Source organism: Molothrus ater, chromosome 1 (assembly GCF_012460135.2).
Source record: "Molothrus ater isolate BHLD 08-10-18 breed brown headed cowbird chromosome 1, BPBGC_Mater_1.1, whole genome shotgun sequence".
Classification (NCBI taxonomy): domain Eukaryota; kingdom Metazoa; phylum Chordata; class Aves; order Passeriformes; family Icteridae; genus Molothrus; species Molothrus ater.
In genome coordinates, this window is record NC_050478.2 from 81522208 (window position 1) to 81547884 (window position 25677).

The window sequence follows — 25677 nt, forward strand, 5'->3', positions numbered from 1 at the left end:
TCCCTGGTGCTAAGGATGTTTATAGAAAGCGTTCATCAACCCATTGTGCTTATGGAGTTAATGCAGTAAAGTCTGTTCAATTACTTACTCAAAGCCATAGATTTCTGGGCAGCGCTACAAACCTTGAACTTCAGTTTTGTTACCAACAGCTGAATCAGATGAGAAACCGAAGCAAATTGTCACTCACTGGAGTTCAAATGGACTACAAATAGCAATTGCATACCTTCCAGAGGAGAGATTTCCAGTCCATCTGGACAGTCATCTGTAACCTCAAGATAAATCTGTCAGAGACAGATTTCAGACTGTTTCAGACTGTTACACCACATGTCAGCTTGCACTCATGCAATGCCTGAAGCCAGACCTCACCCTTCCTCCTCTGCAGAGCTGGCAGAGGTTGGTATATCAAGCTGTGGAATGTCAAACAGCTTTATATGTCTCCTGTCTCGGCTTAAACTGACAACGTTCATAAAGACGCATCTTTCTCATAAAACCCCTGTTGCTGGCTTACAGAAAAGGCTGCTCACTGGGACCATTGGATGATCCCTGCTACATGATCCCTGTATGTGGACCCAGATGGAGACAATACACAAACATTATATGCAAGGAAATCAGTGGAAAACACTCCATCTTCTAAAGATTTCCATAGAGCAGAAAATACCTCACTAAGTATTGTGAGGTATGCAGAAGTATGAAAGAGCCCCTTAGGTTTTTATTTTCCCTCCAAAGCAATGGCTGACAACTATTTACATTTTGTTTTCCTTTCAGGAAACAAACTCTTGTCATTTTATGCTCTCTTTTGTGATTTGTCCTTGGATCAATGTCTAAACCGTAAGTCCAGTTAAAGACCTCTTCACTATCAAAAATACCTCAAGTGTTTTGTTTTGTTTCTGCAGAAAGACTCTGATCTCAGAATGCTTGCAAATACAAGGAATAAGGCATTATGCATGGGTTTCCTCTGATCCCCTACCAGAGTATAAGGAAAAGGAGAAGGAAGTAATTTAACTATGTTTATCCTAATAGCTTCTAAATGTCCATGACAGTTGTACCTAATGGATTTCTTGCAATTCATATCAGCCTCTATAAACAAAAGAGAGGAATATTTCCTATGTAGTTTGAGATTAAATAGGCATAACCCTGAGCCTTCATTGCCTGAGAAAACCTAATCAGTGCAATGTGAATCAGGCCATGGCACTGACTCCTTAATCAGGAATTATCTATCAGAAGAAACAGTACCAAGGTGTATAATAAGAGAGGCTTTTACCTCCCTCCTTATGACTGAATTCTTTCTTAATGCTCTACCAGTAAATTTTCTGGAGATGTGTATTTTTTTAAGTTATAACACTTGCTGGAAAACCCATGCTTCCTAACTCCAGCTTATTTTTACTTACTGTCTTTTTTTCCTAATTACAAGTATTCCTCTTTGAGATGCAGAATACCCAGTATACGTTTCCTTTTATCGCTAAGGGATATGCTTGCTTCTAGGAAATACTATCCTTAAAAAAATCGGTTTTAGGACTACATCACTGAATTAAGTTGTGTCACCATATGTAAGGGGATCTGCAAGTGTATAGAAGTAAGTATTACAGTCTGAGGAATAATAAAAAAAAAAGCATAGGTAATGGAAGTTATATGAGAAAGGGAACAGAAAAGCTGGATTTCATGGCAGAGATCAAGAGTAAGATACAGAGAGATGATGCAAAAGCCTGAACCTGCAATTTGTGCCCACTAGACCCAGGCTATTGCAGTTCCTCCAAAAGAAAGCTTATGGAGAGCATGGAAAACTGGGAGTACTGAGACAAAAAAACCAAAAAGACCCCATGCAAATAGAAATAGGCTTCTATTCAGTAGCACACACTTCATTAATCACTTCTTGTACGAGACACATCATACTCATAGGTGCACTGGAATGAACTTTGTGGAAGTAGACTCAGCCCCTTAAGTTTTGGAAACAGGAATGAAATGACAAATGAATTAAAATATTAGTAAATTCAAGGATTAAGGAAATATGCAGCATCTGATTCAAGGCAGATCAACTGAATTGCCTAGAAGGTCTGAGTGATTGGAAACTCAATTGGAAACTTATGTACTATCTCTGTTTAATAATAGAAGATGGTCTTTTCAGGAAAAACAGAGAAACACAATTCACTAAAAAGAATTTCACATTTATTTGGAAATTGATGGTGTAAAACCTACTGAGGATAGGCAGAACAGGAAACATCTGGTTCTGTCCTTCTGACACATTTTGTGAAGTCTGCCAACATCATTTATACGTAATTATACTAGTTTTAGCAGGACTACTGCCTCTGCAACTCTAATGAGAACAAATATATTGCAATGTTGGCAGATGTTTGTGCTTTTCTAAATTTTCTGAACTACAATGCTTGTGCAAAATCCTATCTTAGGAATTTATTTGCTGCGTTGCATCATTCAATTTCTGTGTGATACAATATAAGTACTAATTTTGTTATCATTATTTTTCTTAGGACACCCAAGACCAGATCAGGCACTCACTACATAACAGAGCCTGTTGTCCATCTAAAATAAAGGGTGAAAAACTGAAGATAAACCAATGTTCCAGGAGATTAGGGGGACAATTAAATGTGCTTGTCTTTGACACAATAACAGATTAATAATTACTAGTTGGGGTTTTTTTTTGGGAGAATTATTAGGCACTACAGCAAAGATGTGTGCATGAAGGGACCAGGGAAGTGAAAAGCCTAAAGTGATGTATATTTATGGGTAGCTCCATATAGGCTTTTTGAACAAATAAGCAGATGGGGCAATAGGTGGACTAATTAAAGCTTGAACCTTATTCCTGGATAATAAATGAAAAATTATTCATAGAATGAAAATAGATGTCAATTTCTTTAAATTTTTGTTTGTTTGTTTGTTGTGATGGCTACTGTTGACCTTGCAAAGAGCTGCATGAGCAAATCAAACTGGTGTATTTTGAAGACAGTCTTGGCAGCAGTGTGTAAATAGATGTGCCCAAGACAAAAATACCTTTTCTGGGGCCAAGATGTAGTAGTAAGTAAGCTGTAAATTAACTGAGACCTTAACGAGAACTTTAACAGTATGAGTGGATAAAAAAGCCAAGTTTTAGAGATGGTTCTGCGGGCATAGCAAAGAGTTTAAATTAAACCTGGCATTCAAGTAATGGGTGTTTTTAGCAGGACAGGAAGGGTCCTTTCAGAATTTGGAGAAAAGGCAGAGAAGAGATAGCTTGAAGAAGAGAGACAGCACTCTGTTTTAGCTGTACTGAACTTGAGATGGCAGCCAAGGGCGTATCAGCAATGCGTGCCCTTATCTTACCCTATGAAGGTAATATTTTGGGGAAGAGAAGTCTGGAATGAAGCAGTATCTGAGATATTCAGGTTAAGATGATAATGGAACTTGTAGGTGAGATGAAACCAGGAGGAAATCAGAAAGAAAGGGACCAGAACTATTGGAAGTGCAGACAATGTGACCTATGAGGAAATGATGAAAGAATAAAGATGTTTTTCTCCTTAAAAAGAAAAAGGAAAGATTTTTTTACTGTCTACATAAGAATTAAGGGTAACTGGAAAATGGAGAAAATAAACTGCTCTCCATCACAATTGGGAAAAGAAAGTGTCAGTTTAAGGTAAAGGAGCACAAAAAACATTTCCAGTAATATGGGTAGAAATTCGTGAAGACTGTGATGTCTTCCTTAGCTAGATGCTTTTAGAAACAGATAGATATCTGCCAAGAAAAACATGTAACAAAGCTAGCTACAGCTGAATTTACCAAGGTAAGATGGTTCTAATGGTTTCTTGCAGTCTCTTCCAAGTTTGACAAAATTGGAGGTCCATGAAAAGTCTAAAAATGGGACACCTTTTATGTATTCTTTACCCTTTGAAATGTTCATATGCATCCAGTATGATATGTGTGGGTTTCACTGATATTTAGGACTTTTCCCCATCTAATGTGATTTGAAAGGCATGGCGATACTTTGGAACTTCTGTAGTCATTAACCAGTAAATATGGTTTTTGCCACCCATAGCAGAAGGTCACAGGCTTGGTGGGCACCTGGCAACATGGGGGCTTAGGACATGTCTGGCTCTGCCCTGGTAGGAGCTGGTTTTAGCTGTGGTAGAAATTTCCTGGTGGACACGTGCCTGATGCTTGCCTAACTTGGCTTCACTTTGGGAATTCTGGGCGTGTAGTCACTTAGATTTTCCTGCATATTTTCTGATTTTTATCATCATCATCATCATCATCATCATCATCATCATCATCATCATCATTGTTACTGCTATAAATTTTAGTAATATTTTTACTAGATGATTTAGATAACAGGCTCATCATAAATGGCTAGTTGCGTGTATGTGGTATATCGCCTCTTGCATGTAAACATAATCTTTTCATATGAGAGTCTGATGCCTTCCTCTGATTCAGAATTGCTCAATTTATTCAATGCATTATTGTTTTAATTTTGATCAGATACTTGAAGGATAAGATAGATAGTTTTAGTGCCATATTTCTAAGATTGGATGTAAAAATTCTTTAAATATTGAATAACTGGGACATGGATATGTGTTGGTATTTTCTGAGGCACTCCTATTTATTAATAAAAAATTTTAGCTAAAATAGTGGTGTTAGAAGCCTGTTACATCATGACTGATGTATAAATTGTTGGAGCCTTTACAATATGAAGAGCCACAACTCTTCTACAGAGGCCATAATTAATTAAACTGATAAAAGGGAACAACTTCTCTTAAAAGCCCAGCCTTGTCCTCTGGCTACTTGTTAAAAATATGATTTGACTCCCAAGTAACTACCTGTACAGATTTTTTTCTTAAATCTCTGAATAATGGGGAAGAAAATGCAGACAGCTATGAACCCAATGTGTCTACTGGAAACAATGACCCAGTCACACTTTCATACTCATTAACTGAGTCCCTGAAAATGGAATGATCAGAAGATAATCCAATGTCTTGAAGGGATATTAATCCTTTTTTTCCCTTTGTTTTCATCAATATATTTTTCTTCTAACTTTTGCAACTTTTTATGCTTCTTTTGTTTGTAAAAATTTATGCCAAATTTTTTCAAAGTGTTCAAAAGCCAGAGAGGTTTATTGCACAAAGAATTTAATTAAGCTTTTCCAGAAAAACATTTATTTCTTCATCCACTATTTTTTTCATCATGACATCTTGAATTAGTTTTCTTTATTTACCTCAGATAGTACAGAATGGACTTTGGAAATTTTATTTTTATATACATTAACTTACTCATATTTGCTTTGTTAAAATGAAGAAAAAAATGGGGAAGTGCTAACCTATTATCTATAAGTTAAGGGTGTCTGAAATTTTAACATTTAGCAGATATTGACCAAAAGCATTATATTATATATCCTTACTTGTTTTAAATTGTGGCCAGTTAGAGCTGTAACCAGAAGCTGAAATGAGCTGCAAGCCGTGAGCTGGTGTGGCACTGTGCATTCACACTTAATTGTTTTCACTGGTGCAGTTCTGTCATTGTACTACTTTCAGTCCCTCAGTAACCTCAGCAGAACTCTAGAAATAACAAGGCTCACTGACTGACCATTATTGAAAACACTTGAATGCCAGTTGTACTTCTGGCTTGTATCTCTTTGTCAAAGCATCAAGCTCAAAAAGATCCTGTCACTATTCATCATCAGATCTTAACCTTAAGGCTCAAAATAGCCACTTCAAACTGAACTGGCAAGAGTCTCTTCCATTCTGATGCTGCTGACCAAAGAAGTAATCAAAGTTGTAGAAAAATGTTTGGAAATCAAAACTCTTCTGTGTAAAGGTGGTAATCATGACAAGTTTTATAGGTTTTTCCCAACTCCACCAAAGATCAGTGGAATGCTGTTTTCATTTGTAGGCATACTGTTTAGTTACATTTTTCTCAAGTGCTTGTAATACTAATTTTATCTTTTCTGTTTAATACAATCTGATGAAAATTGGTCTGTTATTCTTCATGTATTGCAAGAGGTACTTGAGCACATGCAGATGATGTAGAGTTATTTTGGGTAGCAAAGATGAAGAGCAGCTACAAATTTTGCAGAAAGATCTCAGAATGTGGAGTGAATGGATGATAAGAGAGAAGGTGAAATTCCATGTGTGCAACCATAACGGGACACACAGAAGAAAGCAATCCTAACTTCACAAGTGATGGATTCTGAACTTGCTGTTGTCACTCAGAAGCAAGATACTGGAATTGCAATAACTACTTTTGTGAAAACATCAGCTCAGCTTTCAGTGATGCTCAAAGTAAGTACTGAATGTTAGGAATTAGTAGAAAAGGATAGAGAGAAACCAAGATAACCTCCTATTGCTTCTCTTTGAGGTTTAGTACTATGTAATTCCATAGCATGCTTAAGCCTAAAAGGCTGCTTACACTCTTGATTCCTCCTTTTTCAGGACAGACAGAAAATTGAGATTCAGAGAAGTGGATGTGGTCTGGAGAGGACAAATAGGTAATGACTAATCACTTTGCCTTATGATAAAATGATGACGGAAACTAGGTGGGAAGCTGTTCAAAACAAAAGGGAGTGCACCCTTTCAAAGCACACCTCAGCTGTGGCATTCCTCAGCCTAAGAGGCTGTAGGTACATCAGTGATGGAAGAAATTTTGGAAACCTAGCGCTATGAAGGACTGTATAAATGTACTGAGATCCTGCATTACTGGATGTCTGTAAGCCATTAATCACTGATGGGCAGCTGTATGCTTGCCTTGCTGAACTCCTTCTTAAGAATCTCTTATGGGTGACCACCAGAGACGGGTTAATTAGGCTAGATGGAGCATTGCCCTATTCTATCTCCTATACTAAAGAATTTGAGTGCTCTGGGTGGAGGGACTATCTGAATATTGTTTGGCAAAGGTTGAGTTGATATCAGGCATAGTACTGAGGAAACACTTTATTATTTGGTTGACTCAATGAAGGACAACATAATTTTGCCTTTTCCTTTTTTCCTTACCCTTCATTTTGTTTTTATCTTTCTGCTTTTCCTCATCTGCTTGCTTTTCATCTCTGCTTCTCTTTAAATTATTTTTCCTTTGTGCCAAACAATCCTCCAGCCCTAAAGAAAAACAGGGCTAAAAAAAGTAAGCACCCACACTGGTGAATAAAATCTGTGAAGCACTTCCAGCTTTCCTTCTTTGTTCTTGGCTCTCTACTGTGGAGCTGAGCTCAGAGTTTTTGTTCACCCAGCTATCAGACAGAATCAGGAGATGCCATAGGGTGAGATTTGAAGGGAGTTATGATTCTTGTTTCATGTCATTCTTTCTTATTACTATCTACTGAGGAAATTGCAGTTTGTTGTATGCTTGTTCATCAGCTGTTCAGAGATCAGGTTAAAAAGTGGTTCCAGAGCAGCAGCACTGTCTGAGCTCCTGGTCCAGCATTGGTGGGATGCTGGTGGAGTCAGCCTTGTTTGTGCTGGGTCTGTTATGCTTTCACTGTGTTTTCAGTGTTAAGATAGCAATAACAAACATTTGGAGGGATAGAAGTTTTTTTGTTTTGATTCAGACAGTGGTGCAAGCTTCTTGGTTTTTTCCAAGATGAAGCTTTTCTAATCAGGTCACCTTGAATTGAACTAACATAAACAAGTGGGATATTGATGAATTTTTGGAAGAGCTGTACTGCTTTCTTCAAGTGGGTGGAATTGAAGTTGTCCCATGACAAGCTCCATTGAAAAATCAGTATTTCTTGTTATGCTTTTACTAATCTTTTTAGAAAGTGCTCTAAGTGATATATACATAGCAGAACATTTTCCCCCTTCTCTATTCTAAAATAATCAAAAGGACTTTGGTAAAAGACAGGGAATGTGTTTGAAATGAGATATGAGATGTTAATTTGGCTTCTACTCTGCCTTGGCATTGGAATAGCAATTCATTGGCAAGTTAAAACATTCCCTTTTAGCTCCTGATGACCCAAACTAGTTTGAGCCCCCAAGGTGTCAGTCTTTCTTCATTTAGCCTTACTTCCTTGAGGCCATTGCTACTGGTTTTATAACAAGCAGGGTTTGGTATCATCAAACCCAGCTGTACACATGCTGAGTGATTGCTGTGACATAACAAATTACATTTCCAGAGGCTTTAGTAAAATGCATTTTCATTTATAATGTTACCAGAAAGAAAAAAAACCCAAAAAACTCAAAACAATCAGCATGACTTGTTCTTCAGCACTTCAGTTACAAAGAAGGGAGTTAAAAAGCATAAATACCAAGGAAAGATGTATGTTGTTAGATAATTAATTTCTGAGAAACCAAATATACCCTTAAAGATATTTTAGTCAGACGTAGTTAGACACTCCATTCCTGGGTCTTGGCAGTGTTAAGGGATTCTCAGATCTTTATATCTGATTATAGTAGCTGAACATCTTTGGCTTTTTTTCCCATCAGATTTGTGGAGTTTATCTGTAGCAGCCTCCACAGAAAATCACAGTGTGTAACTTTCTATCAAACAGGACTGTCATTGATTTTTTTTTTTTTTTTGCTATAACATTAATGCCGTTGGTAGTTCCAAATAAAACCAGAGTCCTGCTGTGCTAACCACTGAGTAAATACAGAGTTACAAACTCATCTGTGGTTTTCTCAGGTATGGTATTTGTAGATGACAACACATTAACAGCAGTAACCGGTATTGTTGTGCTCTTAAATAGATGAAAACCCCCAGTACTCCTGATGTTGAAGAGTTAGGCAACATAGGATATATGTTAGTTATCTGTATTTTTGGATGAGTGATCTGAATTTGAGAACTGAAAGGAAAACTATAATTTAAAATGAAAAGACTCAATATTGGTTTTCTTTCATGATCTCAACTAACAAATCCAAGGAGTATTTTGGCACACTCTAAGTTCTTTCCTGCTGATTTTTCAGTTGTATTTGGCATACAGAATATGCATTTGAATTTTGTTTTGTGTGATTATTCATAGAGAGTTCCAAACAGAACGTAATTGATTCAGGTTTAAAGGATGCTTTTCATGCTGTGTCACTTTTAAGACTTGTGGTGTACTGCAAGATGCCACTAAATACAGCAGGAACTTTGAGCTTTATTTATTTATATTATCTATTAGTCTTCCTCTAATTGCAAATCCCACTGGTGTGAAAGAAAATTGCAGGCGCTTAATTTCCTTAAAAGGGTCTTGGTTGTATCAACACAGAAATACTACAACCCATTCTTGCTCCCACTCAAGTCAGAAAAAAAAAATCTTTCCCAAGTATTTGCTACTGAGCAAAACTCCTAAATGCTTACAGGTTTTCATCCTGCATCTAATGAAGAACAATCCTGTTAAATTGGGAGGCTTTGCCTGACAATCTGCTGTAAGGAATATCTAGGGCATTCCTGATGGCAGGTCCATGTCTGCTGATCCTGGGAACATCAACCATTAAATGTTTAGTAGAAGTGTTTGGAATCTAATTTCCTCAAACATAGTGAAATAAAATTTTAAACCAGCAGTATTTTGTCCATTCACATTGCATTTGATCACAGCAGCAGAATGAAAGCGTGTATGACCATACAGAAATTTTCCAGTTCATACAATTTTTCCCTCAAATAATAGAACATCTCTCCAGTTCCCTCCCTAAAACAAGATAAGTAAAAATGTGAGTAGTGTAGGAAACTTTAGACAAAACCTGAGGTCCTTTACTGAACAACCTGAGCAAGTAAAAAGGCAATAAAATCAATTATACCGTATGTCTAGGGGATCTGATCTGTGCTTGTTTTCTCCAGAAATGCCAGGAGACATGGTGGAAGCAGCATGATCAGGAGGGATGGAGGAACATAGTTCACACCTCTTCCAGGATATGGAAAGCAGGGGGAGCTGAGGGTGTCACCATTCAGACATTGGAGACAGCCTAGGGAAAAGTCTTCACTTATCTTTCCATGGAGCTCCTTGCTTCCATATGCAGCTGCTGTGGCTTTGCATTTGCTTTTGTCTCATGGAGAAATTACTATGCAGAACTCTCCCAGAAGCTGATGCTAATGAATATGTGTCAGACTGATTTTGTTTTTTTTTTTTTTTGTTTACATGATTTATTATAACCAGAAACCCCCAATTGTCTACCATGTTGAGTGACTGCTTGCTATTGTCCCATGCATGCACACTTTGGAATGAATGTGTCTCTTCCTTTGTGCTAGTTATCCACTTTTACTCAAAATGAACAGCTTTGGGGAGATGTTCTCTCAGAAAAGTCCTTAACTTGTGAATTAGTTTTTATCTTCTGGTCCAAGTTGCTGTGTCTTTGGGACATGATACATAGCCTATTTTTGTGAAAAGTCAAGGATATTGGCAGGCATGGAGGCTTTGGGTTGCAGTTGGATGACTGTTATTTTTTTTCTTGGGATAATTCAAGTACTCTTTTCCATTTTTCAGCTGAGTTCTATTATCAATGCCTTCATTTTGATAGTACAAGGAAGTGATTATTATCAAAAAGAAGATAGCATTACACATGTAGCTCCTGTGTATTTCTTCCTTTACTTGCTCTCGTCTTTTTAATTAGAATCTCTATCCCCTGCTGACAAACCCGACTGTAATCTGACATTTTTATGCAAATTATTTCATTAACAGTTCTATCACACTACTACTATTTTTAAAATTTTAGCCTTTGAATTCTTAGTAAACATATGGCTGATGGAAGAACAAATGGTGAACGGGCTTATTTTGTTTACACAGGAGCATCAGTGCACACACCAATCCCCCAGCCCTCAACTTCTGTTCTGTATTGAGAATGTCCACTAGAGACAAGAGGCACTCCAAGGCGTGTAGACATTAACCCTTGGTCTCCTTTTGTTATCTTCTGGAACTATTTAAAGTATGACAGTGGACTTGGAAGGTGAACATGGGTTTTGGTCTCCCCTGTCAACTTGTGTCTTTAATGAACCCCCAAGTCTGAATAAGTAGTAAAACCACTTAGTAATTGAATTGGAGCTTGGCATAACTGCAAAAAATAGTGGTTTTTTTTTCTTTTCAATAGCATGTCTGCACACCCCTCTTCCTGCTTGAGTCTTCTGCAATGAGGCTTATTTATGAAACTTCAAGTTTTACAAGTCAAATTCTGGCTTCTTAGAGCAGAGTCAGACTAGGTGTCCCCTTCTGAAGCAAAACCTCTTACAAGTTTTCAGAGTGTCCAATCAAATAATTATTATGCAATATTTTTAACAAAACAGTTTCTATTATGCAAAATATAAAGAAAAAATATTTTGAACATGTTACTTCTGATTTAAATAATTTCGATAACTACAATGTTTTTAGGCTATGGAGAGGAATAAGAGTGATGCATATTTAATAATTAAACTTATACTATACAGAATACTAATTATTGTTGAGGGCAATAAGTCAAGCACTCAAATGTTAGGTAGTAATAGTTGGTGATTTGACTTTAGCTGGGCACTGGGTAAGCACCAAAGCCACTCTGCTACTCCCCGCCTCAGGTGAGAAAATATATAATGAAGGGCTCATGGGTTGAGATAAGATTAGGGAGAGATCACTCACTCATTGCTATCACAGGCAAAACACAGGTGACACAGCTTTGGGAAATTCACTGAACTCATTTATTACTTATTGTTGCCAAGCAAAATAAGAGTAGGGTAACAAGAAGTACAATAAACCCTAAAAACACCCACCGCTCCTTCTACCCACCACTCCCTCCTTCCTGGGCTTTATAACCAATTTTATACTGCAGCCCCAGCAGGGCAGGAAGATGGGAGAAGTCCTCCATGGACATGTCAAACATGAGTCCATCCCACAGGCTGCAGTTCTTCACAGACTGCTCCAGTGTGAGGCCCTTCCATGCAATGCAGCTGCAGGAGCAGGGTGCTCCAGTGGGACCCCTGTGGGGCCCTGTGTCCTGTCAAAAACCCGTTCCAGTGGGGGGGCTCTTTCTCTATGGGCCCACAAGTCCTGCCATGAGCCTGCTCCAGCCTGGGCTTCTCATGGGGTCACAGCCTCCTTTGGACATCCCCCTGCTCTGGGATGGGGCTCTCCAGGACCTGCAGGTGGATCTTTGCTCCCCTGTGAACCTCTGCAGGCTCCAGGATCTCTACTCCCCCTGGACCTCCACTGGCTGCAGGGGAATCTCAGCTCCAGCATCTGGAGCATCTCCTCCCTCTCCTTCCTCACCTTGGTGTTTGCAGGGCTGTTGCTCTCACATATTCTCACTCCTCTCTTCTCTGGCCACAATTACTTTTGTGCAATAACTTTTTTTTCTTTCTTTAATATTACATCCCAGAGGTGCTACCACCATCACTGCTGGGTTCAGCCCTGGCCAGCAGTGTGTCTGTCTTAGAGCCAGCTGGCGTTGGCTCTGTTGGACACAAGGGAAACTTCTGGTAGCTTCTTAGAGAAGCCACCACCTGTAGCCCCTCCACTACCAGAATCTTGTCATGAAAACCCAATACAACTAAAATTAGTATCACCAAGTGGTCCTATTTTCATTTTCCTGCAGTGCTACTACTTTACTACTTCCAATTTTGTTCATTATGGAATATAATTTTGCTTATACCCTGAACTGACAATGTCACAATGCAGGCTGATATATATATATATTTACACACATATATATACATACACACACACACACACATATATATATATATATATACAAAAGAATGAAAAATCAACTCATAGTAGAAACTAGCTGCACTTTTAAATGGTCTGCCTGCAATAAATGGATGTGCTTTACTTTGCCAGCAAAGCTCACAGCTGTTTGGGAAATGGTGGGATCTCTTTAGTTTGGGGATCCCTATGGGACAGAGCAAAAAAATGAAGGCTTAAAGTTTGACAGCAGAGAGTTCAGCTCAACACAGATTCTTAGCAGATTTTTGGTATTGCTTATGGGCAACTTTTGAAACACATCAAACTAATGACACTTGCTAAATTCTCAAGATGCACAAAAAAAATGTAAAAAAGTGGGCTGGGCTTCCTTTCAAGTTAAGAAAGACATAGGTACCTCCTTATACTCTCATTGCTCTATCTGGCCTGAGTTCAACTAGTAACAACAGAAGATCAGACTGTGAGGAGGGTGCTTTAGTGTCTCAGTAAAATCATCAAAGGAACTAAATTCAGTTAGGTTTGCAGTGTGTGTGTTGGTGTGTGTGTGTGTTGGTTACTTGTTTCTATTTCTCAGTAACAAACACTTACTCAATTTATTTTCTCTTTTGTCTTTGCCTAGTACTGCTTCTATAGCCACTTTCACGTTGTTAAGCATTTTGCTCTGTAATAATTCCAGATTATAAAGACTGGATTTAAACAATGCCATCTAGTTCTTTCCTAATAGGCAACTGAATACAGTGTAAGAGTAACTGAGGAAAATATCACTTCAACTGGATTTGTAACTTTTATTACTCCTATCAAATGATCTGACAGGAAGTGCATAGCTGGAAAAATGCTTACAATATGTCACACACCTTGTTAAGATGCTGCCTCTCTTCCCTCCTACAAAACCCTCCTTGACAAGTACATCTACCTTACAGTGTTCACTGTCAGTCTTAGAGAGTGAAAAGGCAGAGAGCAAGTGAGATCTTGGTCACATAAATACGCTGTCTGTGCCTAACTAAAGGGGTATATGAACTCTCATTAAAGACAGTCACACTCTTTATAGGAAAACCCATTACTGATCAGTCTTTTTTTTTGTTAATGTCTATTTGATTTACGTGCATTTTTTACTGGATTTAAGATAAGCTAAAAGCAAAACAATAAGGTTCATACAGGGGTTCACAGTAATTTAGATAGATAACTTTTTAAAAGTGACTTAGATGTTGGCCTACTTCGGGAATTTACTATTAAATAAAATTAAATAGCACAGACAATTCCACCACCACTTGGTAAGCTTCTTATAGGGCTCCTAGTGCTAGATCAGTGCCACAGAAATGTTGTCTGAGTTGTGAGGACTTCACAGCTTGTTAAAATTCCTTTTAGAAACTGGGAAGGTCTGATTATATGACAGCAGGAGTTATGCCAAGTATCCTCTCTATCCACTCATCCTCAAAAAGGCCAGCACAAAACTGAAGTCTAGATGAGCTCTATGTCATCTATGAGCTCTGAGTCCTGTGTTTTAGACTTCTTGGCAGTGATAAAATTTCATTTATATATGAGTGTGTGTGTGTGTGGTGTGTGTGGTGTGTTTGTGCTCTCTATCTGAATTCCACTTGTACTGCTGGGTGATGTAGTAACACAGGAATTCAATATTAATGATTAGGGACAAGCAGACAGAGAGGAGCAACTAATGGATTGCTAATATATACCCTGGCTTAGTTTGAAGAGGTGCCTTGGGGCTAATATAAAACAAAAATGAAAACTTAAATTAGTCTATATAAGAAAGTTGTATAAGGCAGCAGAATAGATTACCAACCAAAGTAGAGGAGAAGAAGCAAATATTTTTATTATGTATTAATTTAAAAATCTTTGAATCTTGATTTAAATTTAATAGCCCTTATGTCTCAGGTTTGTAACTTTACATCATTTCAGTCTAAATTCTGACGTATGTAAGAGACCAGAGTTATTAATATTTCCTATTATTTCTACTCCTCAAACTTTATGACTGGATTTCTCCAAGGCATTCTTCATTCCCACTCTTATCTTCCTCTTCATTTTGAAAGTATCAGTTCAGGGAATTGGCTGAAAGATAGAAAAACAGACACATAAAAATTGTTTGACTGACGGTATTCATTGTAAAATACTTTTTTTTTCCTGGAGGAGATATGAAGGTGAATCAGGAAATGGATGGCATTTTCAGATCACATGAATCAGTACCCAAGAATTCATCATTTTCACCAAATATTTAACTACTTTTAGGGACTTGAAGTTAGATGCTCCTTATTTAGAATTCATATAATAACTTCTTTAACTGCCTTATCTGTCAGAGACTTTATTAGAAAGAAAGCAGCAATTACTAAAAATCAGGTCAGAGGTTTATAAATGTAAGTGCACATTTATTTATATAGCTGTGTTGAAAATATCTTATGCATTCATAAAAACAAACCATTTTGTCTATAAAGAGCCTTAATAATAGAAATGCCTTGAGAAATATTACTTTGTCTTTTGATCACAAATGGTAAACATAAACTCATCAGTTCTCAGGAGCCAAGTTTTAGACTCTCACCTAGCTTTTCCTAATTTATAGATATTATGGAGACCAGTCAGCTGAACCTTTAAATACAGAACTTAACATGAGTCGGTAACTTAATGGAAAACAACAAAGTTTGTAATTATTGACATTTACTTCCCTATTATTTAAATGAAGAATTGCAATGGTGTCTTTTGCTAAGACAATTAAAATGATGCTCAGTCTGACCTTGCCCTGTGTCTCCTACTGGGCATACACAGCTACAGCCTTTCCTGCCCTCCTTTTTAACAGTGTACTTCCCTACCAGACCCATCTGAGGATGAGGATGGCAAACTTAAGTCCTCTGGGTCATCTGCTTTCCTGGGATGAAGATGTCATTCCTGTTTTTGCACACAACAACATCACAAGTCCCTGGTATTTAAATATGGCAGACTTTTGATGATCCAGCCTTGCAAGAGCTGATGATTGGGTATTTCAACAATATTGTGTATGTCAGGTAAATTCAAGACACCAGACTGCACAAACTCTCTGCATTTAAGCATTGATTCAGGCAAGGGTGGTTGTTTGTATGCACCACTCTTCTGCCTGGTCTGCTCTGGAAAGGCTCTGGTCACAGGTAGGGTTTCTCCTCAGTAATAAATGATGTGGTTAGAAAACACAAAAGTAGGCAATTAACTGTGAGACTTCAAAGTTTTCCTCTGCCTGTTTTTCATGAATTAAACAAAAATGACTAATGTTTTCAATGGTCTGGAAAAAGTAATATGCAATGGTAATAAAGACCTTAAACTCTGTGATCATGAAGCAAGCAAAGACCTTTTCCTGTGATGGAAGTATAACTCAAGGTTCAGTTTTACTGCAGCTCACACCTTCTTCTTTTTCTATTTTTTTTCTTTTTAATCTGACTTAAAGTTTCAATTTACTGTATCTGACTGTTTTTCTAAATGGTGAAAGAGATGCTTACTATCCAAGGTGCTTTTGATGGGTAATGGGAAGACAGGCCTTCCCTTACACTGTGACTTTCCCACCTAAACAGATGGAAATCCACCCCCTTCCCTGCTTTCTAACACTCTTTATATCCTGCCACCACAGGAATGAGCTGAAATCTGGCTTCCCACCAAACTGGCCAAAAGCCTGAAGGTGCTGTGCAGTTTTTCCTCTTCCAACTGCAGTACCATGACTGCTTCCACACGCTGCCATCCCTTAATATGCTGGGTCTGTTTTGTTGGAAGGAGAGATTAAAAATTACTAACAGCGAGAAATATAATGTCAGGAAAATACGAGGCAGAAGAGAAAGACGAGCTCCATACTGGAAGAAAAGCTGGATGCAATGGACTTGGTCTTCTTTTTTTCCCTTCCTTAAATCAGATAGCAGATAGCTTCTACTGCTGCTTTCTCCCTTGCCCTTAGCATAATATTCCTAGATAATTTAAGAATATCCTTATTTATTTTGGATATAGTAACACAATGAGGTTTAGCCTAGGACTGAGGCACCACTGTGCAATTTATGAAGAAACAAAAACTGTCAGCGCCTACTTGCAAGGGTACATCTGGGGATTGCATCACCTAAAATTGCTGGGCTCACTCACTCAACTCATCTGGTTTAACTCTGTAACTTAGACATAGCACAGAGTTACATGTAATATTAAAACTGTTACAGTTTTTAGCCTTAATTTCAAACATGATTAATCTCACAGGCAGTTTCAGACATCTTTGCCCTTGAGCTTTTAAAATAAAATTAAATAAAATTAAGCATTGACATCATGACTATTCTTCTATGAAACTGGTACAGAACTATAAAGTGCATGACTAAATGCTCTGTGGGTGATATAGAGTCAATATGATTCCAGTGGAATTTTTCTTAGAATGTGCTGTATGTCATTAACACAGTATGATATAAAGATATAAATGTGGTGAGTTTTGGGATTTTTTTTTTTTTACTTATATGCCTATTGTTTCATAGCCAAACTGCAGAGGAATTTTTAGAGGCGAAAATGTATATCATTCAGGGGGCTAGAATTTTGATTAGGTTTTTTTGGCAGTTGGTTTTGGATACACGGTGCTTTCTTTTCACAGATAAAGTAGGGATGTTTTATTTTTTTTTTACACAGCAGTTGGGAAACAAATATATCTCCTCTTTAAAAAGAAAGTCTAAATGTATTGTAATAGGCGGAGGTACATAAGAAATGTAGGACTTGTTGATCTGAAGATGTCTTAATAACACTCCAAAGAAGTTAATAGTGTAGGTATGTAAATCATCTTATATCTGTTCTTACTTTGATGGCAATTTTTAGATGTAAAATGAATTCTTATATTTTCTGTATAAGTATTTTCTGGGTCAGAAGGAAATCTCATGAGAAAGTGACCCCAGGCATTACAGTAATCACAGTAGTGGCTTCTTAGACACTATTGTTATTTATAAGGAAACATCCTTGAGTATCGGGGTTACATGACACTATGAAAAAAAATAGTTTGGCCTTTAGTATTTGGGTTGGGTTTTTTTAATATCAAAAAATAATCAGAAAGAATGTTCCAAATTCCAGGACTTCATTTTAATGATAATTTCAAACTTCTGTTAATGTTTCTACTTGAACAAGTTTCTTTTATACCCTAGCCAAAGTAAAATTGAGCTCGAAGTTTAAGGCAATTTGGACTTGGAACATTTGGCTTGCTGATAAGTTTTGATGCTAGTTGTTTTAATTAGCTAACTTTTATAAGATTACTCTAGCATGGATGAATTCCATGGTTTTGTTTGTTTTAATAAACTCTAACTGCTTTTAGTCTTCTAAATTGCTTGGTCTTGCTGTGAACAACAAAACTCAGTTTCTACTGCAGTTTGAAGTAGAAATGCGCAAATGCTGTCATAAAAGAAAAAAGCTCCAACTCTGATGGAATTAATTACAATGCACACATGAACAGAAATAACCTCCTAGTTTAATACAGGTGAGCTGACAAAACACAAAGGCATGCGCCGAAAACCCGGGGAGCACGAAAATGCGAACGCACGTACCTGGGGAGATGCCTACGCGCCCCGGCTGCAGCCCCGCAGTGCCACGTCTCACTGTCCCACGCACGCCCCGGGACCTTTATAGGGGACTCTCACAGGGCCTGGAAATGAACTTTTGGGGCTGACACGTCGATCGTGCCATGGGAAGGGGGAGGGAGGGGACTGGAGGGGGCGGAGAGGGACTCGCCGGAGGCTCTTACGTGGCCGCAGAAATGTCATTACCCCGCTCCCCCTCGCAGCGGGGCCGGGGCCGCTGCTGCGGGGCTCCTGTTGCCTACGCGGTTGCTCGCCGCACGCCGGAGGCGGGGGGCCGGGACACTGGGGCTGGCTGGCCGGCTGTGGCACGGCGTGAGAGGGGTGCGGAGAGCCGGCGGGCGCGCCGCTTGAGCTCCCGGGGCGCTCCCGTGCCCACGCTGTCCCGGGGCAGCCGCTGGCGCCCAGCCCTCCTTCTCCTCCTCTATCTGCTGCTCCCCGGTTTTGCTACATCGCCCCGGCCCCGGAGCCCCGCGGAGCTCCGGGCACAGGCCGGGAGCCCCTGCGGACCCGGCACCGGCAGCGCTGCCCGTGTACCACCGCCTCCCCTCCCTCTTGCTGTCGCTCGCTGCAGCTCGCCGGGATTTGTTGTGCTTAGTTGTACAGACGCCCCTGCTCAGGTCTGATGGAAAAGGAGCAGCCTCAGGTCATGTTTTTGTGAGCTGCGGTGATTAAAGAGTAAAGGGAAATAAAAAAATAAAAAACCCAAACCCCAAGGACAAATATCTAAACCAGTTGCAACTTCTCAGCTGGCCCGGAGGGGGGAGCGCGGGGGAGGGCAGGGAGTAATGCGAGATCGCCCCAGCCCGGGGCAGCGCCGGCTGCGGGACGAGCCGCGCCGCGCACCGCATCGCCGGGGCCGGGCGGCCGTGGCTGCTCCGCCCCCGCGGCGGAGCGCTGGGTCCGGCCGCCGGGCGAGGCGCGCAGCTGCCGCGCCGCAAACTTGGTGGGAGCGAGCGGAGCGCGGGCGGCTCGGCGGGGCTGCGGCCATGGCGGCGTGAGGCGGGAGCGGGCATCAGCGAGGCGGCGGCGGCGGCGGAGCCCCCGCCTGTCCGGCCGCCCTGCCCGCGGCGAGCAGCCCTCGGCGCCTCCAGGTAACCCTGCCGGCTCCTCTCCCCTCCTCACCGCAGCGGCGCTTTGGGAACGCCGCGGGCATCGCGCGTTCCCGGCCGCCCTGTCCGTGACCGGGGCCGCCTCCCCGCTCCTCCACCGGCTGCGCCCCGGTGTCCGCCGGCCCCCCGGGGGGCTCGGAGGCCGGGCGGGCTGGGGTCCGGGCGGAGCGGCGCAGGGTGCCGGCAGGGGGAGCCGGCAGCGAGGCGGAGCGCCGCTGCTGCTGGGCTCCGGAGCCGGGGAGCGCTGCCGGCGCTCGGAGCCCGTCTCGGGCATTGCCCGGCCCCACCCCCGAAAGTCCACCGAGCCTTTCAGAACGGGCGGGCGTCCTCCTCGTAGACGGTGCTGTTCGCTCGGGACCAGAAAAAACAGACGGACAGGGAGCCGCATCTCCAGAGGGGCCGGAACCCGGACCGCGGGTGCTCCGCGCTGCGGGACCCCCGCGCCGCTCCTGCCCTCGGGGTCGCGGTCTCGCCCAGGAGAGTGAGGTGCGTGGCTGTCGCTGAGCCCCGGCTGCGGAGAGGCAGCCGCTGGCTCGGGAACGTTTCAGAGGGTTTTGTCACACTTCAGCAAGTGAAGTTTGCTCAGGCTCATCTTCTAGCGAGAGAAGAAGTGGCGTGAAAGGCACCGTCAGTTGTCTGAGAAACGTGGGTCTTCAGTGGGATGTTCGTGTAGTGCGGTTTGAAACCCCGATGTGCTTTAATTCTCGCTGTTTTATTTAACTGCACTGTCTTCGGTCTGTGGCGTGGCTCTATTTTGGCACTTTCTGAATTGGGGAGTTAGAGTTTACCATTCCACAACGATGCAGATGGAAGCACCTCAGTCAATTGTATCCATATATTGTTCTGTGAGGATTGCTTACCAGATAAATGACAACTATTAGGGTTTTCTTTGTATCACTCCAGATGCTGAGTCTGCATTGTAGATTGACACAACGATAATCTGCCCGGGATTACTCCTAGGGGGCAGCTGGACTGGGGGGAGCTGTCAGTGTATCTGCTCCTTCAGCAAACTGGACTATTGGCAGGAGAGGTCTGTGCAGGAATGCACAGCCTTGTGAAGATGGTTAGAATTTGCAAGATTATAGCTGTGACAAACATCTTAAAACTAAAATGTGGCGTTAAAGTTATAGTGGTAGTGTGTTCTGGGAGCCCTAAGGTAGTGCATCTGAAAGTCTTACTCTCTGAAAGCTGACTAACCACTCTTGGTTTGAATTTTGGTGTAAAAGCCTGATGTGATGCTAGCCCAGCTAGATTGATGTAGAGTAGATTTTTTTCATAGTGGAAATTGCACTCAAATCTTATTTCTAGAAGTTTGAACATCTCCTGGTTGTTATATAAGGCTGACTGAGTTCAGTAAAGTTTGACTTAGAATTGTTGAACTTGCTGATGTCATATATGTAACACATAGTCAATTAAAAGCGTATTGCTGCCTTGAAAGGCTGAGGTATGGCCTTGGCTACTTTGCTTAGTAGAGTGAAAGATGTGGGTAAGTTTCTGGATTTTGTGCTGTGTTCCCACCTTCCTCTCCAGCAGGTACCAATAATATAACTTTATTACATTTACTAATGAACTAATCTCGCTTTCTCATTTTAATGCTGAACAGCTGTGAGGAGTCCTGCTGAGAGCTAGGGTTTTGCTCTGGCATGTAGCAGTTTACTTCTGTGTTTGAGAGGTTTTTTTGAACTAAGTAGGGTAAACACTCTTCTGAGTTGTACTGCTTATTCCTTGGGATATTATTACAGATTTGTTTTGGTTGACAAAGCTGAAGGCATTAATATCTGAAGTGTCTCATTTCTTTTAATCTTTAACTAGTGCTGTTTTCATAAAATACTTACAGGTAGTAGGAGTGCCTGTGCACTTTGTAATGATCCATAAACATGGTTGTAGCAGGCTTGTTGTACTCATTTCCTCCTGGGCAGAGATGCAGAGGGTGGTAACTGTATTGCTGCTGTTTTCAGAAGAAAGAGTTGTGTGGTCGTTTGCTTTTCACTTTCTTTTCCCCAGCTACTTAGTGAAACCACGTGGATCCTGACTTCTGTTGATATAGTCTTGTACAAATACAGGATTTTCAATGAATGAAGTTCATTACTTTTCAGGGAGTAGCTGTACACTACAATCTGTGAACTGCAGAAATACAACATAATTCTCCTGCAAATTTTGGCTCTTGTGTTAGAGGTTGCATGCAGGAATTCAGCCAAGGGAGCAGCTGAGCTCCTGGGGTGAGCAGGAGCAGAGAGACCCGTTTCTGCCCTCTGGTCTGCAGCAGCTTTATCAGCAGTGTTGGCTGGGTCTGATTTCTGTGCTGTGGGACACGTAAGTGGATTGCTGATACTGCTATCAGTTAATAGTAGGTGTGTACTACCAGTACTATCTGTTGATAGTGGGGAGGAGGGTGTGTGAAATCTGATACTGTGCTACTTCATGTAAAGCAGTATCTGGTAGTTGGTTAGTATGTTGTGATGATGGACTTCTGAGTAGCAGTGAAATATGATTTAGCTTTAGATTTAACATCTGGTTTATAAAATTTTGATATGCTCTTGATGTTTGGTAATGTATGTTCTGAAGTTACTATGGCTCCTGAGATGAATTGCTATGGCCATAATTATAGAAAGCAGCACTGAGGAGCTTCTCCTTTTCTATAAAATAATTTAATGGAAATGTTTAATGGGTATTCTTGTCAATGCAGAGTTCTCAAAATTATTGTTAATCAGTCTGTTTCTCTTTATTATCATCCTTTTATCCTCTCTGGCATGTGTATGCATTCTGATTTGGAAACAGTGTTAAGTTACAGCCTCTATGTTGGTTCTGTCCTAACGTGTTTTGCAAAGCTGTAGCTGCTTCCAAAGAACGAGTTCTTGGGGTTTTTTGGTTTTTTTTTTTTTATTTTGTTCTGATTAGTCAAATACTATAAACATTTTTCAAACTGACGCTTCTGAGGTATGTTTGCCAACTATTGGCGGTAGGCTGGATTTAATTTTCAGGCTGCAGCATTGCAGCTGTGACCCGTGAAAGGCAGGTGGCACTCTGCTATCTGCAGTTCTTACAGACACCTGGGGAATGCCACGGCCCGAGCTGTGCACTTCAGGTATGGCTTGCTGCTAAATCTGTTGTTGATAAAACGGCAAATTGTCTTCAAAAAAAAAAAAAAAAGGTTGGGTCTTTTATTTTAGTTTTCTTTATAAATATATCCTATGACTTATTTAGGAAATTTGCCAGTTTGCATCTAACTATAGCACATTCGCTTAATATTTGTCAGGAAGGTAGCAAATGTAAACCAAGTTAATGATCCCCAAACTGCAGTCTAATTAGAGTCCTCTTGATTTTTTGCTGGAATGTATATTCCAAAGTATGAAGCACTCAAATCTTTTGTCTTTTAGTGGATTTGTTCATGTATCTATTCTCAAATTTGTGTTTTTCCAAAGATACTTTAATGCAATCCAGTTGTCTGCTGTGTAGTATCAGCTCTACATAATAAATACATTAATAAAATTAATCTCTGCTTGGGGAGATTGATTTTGGAAGAAATTTCCTGGTGTCCCAGTATATATTAGAAAATCAGGCAACTCACAGAAAAGCTGATGTTTGTCAATGATAGTAGCAGGAGACTGGGATCGATACTTAGTCTGCACTGAGGCCTTTGCAATGAAACTCTTAAGTTTAACTCAACTGTTGAAACTTATCTTTTCAAATATTGTCATTTCTTTGCCAAGAGTTTGAATGACTTGTTCAGAAAGTTTAAATGCTGTGTAGCATGTTAGCTGTGCTACCATTTCCAGACTTATCTTCAATTAGCTTATCTGTTATGAAATTTCTTGCATGATAGCCATATAATACAGCTTTTCAATCCTTTTACATTTTTCTTTTTAAAATCAGGATCTGTCCTTGAGCTCCAGTACACCCTAGAATCGTTGGATCTTAATTTCTGACAGAACTTGTCAATCTTTTCATGGTTACCAACCTCAGTAGTGGAGATTAGTTTCATTTAGGGGATGTTGATTGAGCAGCTCTGAATCTTTGGCAGATATTATTCTGATTTTTTAATCCCTTGCTAGATGAATAGCAACATGCATCCATTTTGCAGTATTGGTTTAGTTTAGGAGAAGCTCAGAGAAATTATAACTTTGAAAATACTGAAATGTAGCCTTTTACTTTCCTCTCTCTCTGTAATACTGGGATATGTTCTTAGGCATTACTAAATATATGTGATGAACAAATTAGAGCACATGTGATGGCTGCAGGAGTGGCTTATAATGTGAATTGGGTGGGCTGAAGAAATGAGCTGTACTGTGAACTGTGTTGATTTTCCCACTTCTTTTCTCCACCTCTCTCCAAATTTCAAAATTGAGCTGCTGTCTTTTGTGCTGTTGTCCTTCTCTGAATTGCTAGTCTAGCTGGAAACTGAGAATGCTGTTGAAATGTGCTTTCTTGTTAGACTTAGGATTAACTGGGAATCAGGAATGTTTAAAATAAAGTTAATTATAAGGCCTCTGTAGCTAGGGAGAGAATATTTTAATAATTTGGGGCCTGTTCTTCTGACCCACAGTAAACTTATTGCTGAATCAGTCATTTCTGTTAGTGGTGAACACTACAGACAAAGGCATGAGAATAAGTATTTGTTTCTAATTTTAAAAGTTATTGGGCAGTTGTTTTCCATTGTGTCTTCTTCAGCATACAGTCTCTTCAGAAATTCCTGTTGCTTTTTATTTCACTGTTTATATATATTTTTTTTACTGCGTCATTTTAGTGACCTCCTTTCACTGGAAACCTACAAACATTTGCATTGGCAAATGTTTTGAAGGGTTCCCTGGGAGCATGGCTGAAATGACCTTCTTGTGGGAGAAAATCTATGGGATGAAACAATTTCTGTTGACCTTGTCTGATAGTGAAATTGCCAAGTACTTGAGGAAAATCTCCTGGCCTTGCCATTTATAGGAGGATAGGTTATGTCTGTTGCTTTGTTTCTCTCAATGTCTGGCAGTTTTAGGGTTTCTTTACTGAGTTGTAGTCAAAACTGAAGACTGGAAAGAAATTATCCACAGTCATTGGCCTATTGCATTACTTAACATGAGTTCAGTCGCTGATGGTCTCTTCTCTTGACGGTCTCGCTTGTTTTCTCATTCTGAGCTTGCAATAGCAATATATGGTTGTTTTCTTCGTTTTTGTCATATAAACTGTGTGTGTAATCCAGATTTTAGCTCCTTCTCATGCTCCAGTGCATGCTTTTCCTTGTTGCTTTTTAAACCTAAGCAATGATACTGAAATATCTAGGAGACAGTATGTACACAAAATTGTTACTAGTGTCAGGTGTTACATTACCCAGTGCTGCAGAATGGGACTCCTTGCTTAGCCAAAAGATGAGATTTCAGCTTTGGATAGTTTTCTGATAGTGCTCTTCAAGGTGTATCAGCCTGGAGTAGCCAAGAGCCTCATGACTCCGATGATCCTCATCAGTAGCTCTGATGAGGAAGTTGCTAAAGATGATGTTGGTACTGTTGTTATCTGTTGTGCTCATTTTATGACCCTGTAAATCCATGTCCTAGCTCTCACTTGATAAAATACTTCAGAAAAACCCAACCGAGCAGAGAACCCCCTTAATTCCTGTCCGCTGTTGACAACTTCTCTTTGTGACCTGAGCACCATGGTGTGCCGTGATTCCTGAAGGCAGGCAGATAGAGATGGAGGATTCTGTGCCATCAGAGAGTCAGAGAGTGCTGTTGTAGTTTGTTGTCCTCCTTGGAAATTCTAGGACTGTGTCAGGCCATTGCCTACTGTGTCCTTTTAGTTGTGCCAGCGTAGCTATTTTATGTGGAACCAGAGTGTAAACAGTATTAGGGAACTGATCCTCTTAATGCTTTGCCTTTGAAGTACCCATGGCCACCAATTTCAGTAAGGCCCCACAGGCTCTGGTCTCAGTGTAACTGCAGGTGTGCAGTCACTATTGTCAGGTGAGGAAGGAGAAGAGGATTGTGTGTGCAGAATAAAATTCTAATAACGATGAAACATGGAGGATTTTGCCTCGGTGTTTTAGAGTGTACCCAGACAGCTTTTTTTAATGTCAGCTTTATAACAGGCAGCAAGCTCTCTTGTGGAGGCTGCCAATGGACTGAGGCACAGCTTTATGCCTGTCTTTAGCAGCAGTCTAAACTCACCTCCTGAGGAGCGAGGTACCTGAGCGGCAACGCCTCGTTGCACTGCCCTTGAGTGTGTCAGAAGTGGGAAAATTCAGGGTAATAACCTGTTAAATACTGAAGTTCAGTCTTCCAGAGCTTGTCTGCCAGTCCTTATTCTACAGAAAAATGGTAATAGGTTCTGATGCATGCTGTTGGAATTGATAGTAGAAAGCCTCAAAACCCTTCTACATTTATGTGCCAGGAGCATGAGTTCACCTGTACAGTTCTAGAGACACACAAAAGGTGAAGTTGGTGTTTGTGGGAAGAAAAACTTCTCTTGATGCATATGGGTAGAAGTCTGAAAA

General features: G+C 40.4%; 1 protein-coding gene, 1 long non-coding RNA gene and 1 other non-coding gene across 6 annotated transcripts in view; 1 reads left to right on the forward strand and 2 right to left on the reverse strand.

Moving 5' to 3' along the window:
• Positions 1 to 14344: 14344 nt before the first annotated feature.
• LOC118701943 (uncharacterized) lies at positions 14345 to 18608 on the reverse strand. Its single transcript, XR_004982608.1, has 2 exons — positions 18061 to 18608; positions 14345 to 14605 (listed from the first exon to the last, which is right to left on the reverse strand). It is a non-coding gene; the product is annotated as an uncharacterized LOC118701943 (long non-coding RNA).
• Positions 14694 to 14762, reverse strand: LOC118684440 (small nucleolar RNA SNORD123). Its single transcript, XR_004979844.1, has one exon. It is a non-coding gene; the product is annotated as a small nucleolar RNA SNORD123 (small nucleolar RNA).
• A 424-nt stretch (positions 18609 to 19032) lies between the features above and the next one.
• SEMA5A (semaphorin 5A) overlaps positions 19033 to 25677 on the forward strand; it is a 313729-nt gene continuing 307084 nt past the window's right edge. For 2 of the 4 annotated variants that reach the window (XM_036406161.2, XM_036406172.2), the window contains exon 1: positions 19033 to 19184. The gene's annotated coding sequence lies outside the window, so the exon portion shown is untranslated. Of the gene's footprint in view, positions 19185 to 19478; positions 19689 to 25677 lie in introns of those variants that run through there. The other 2 variants (XM_036406169.1, XM_036406180.1) reach the window with 1 other exon arrangement.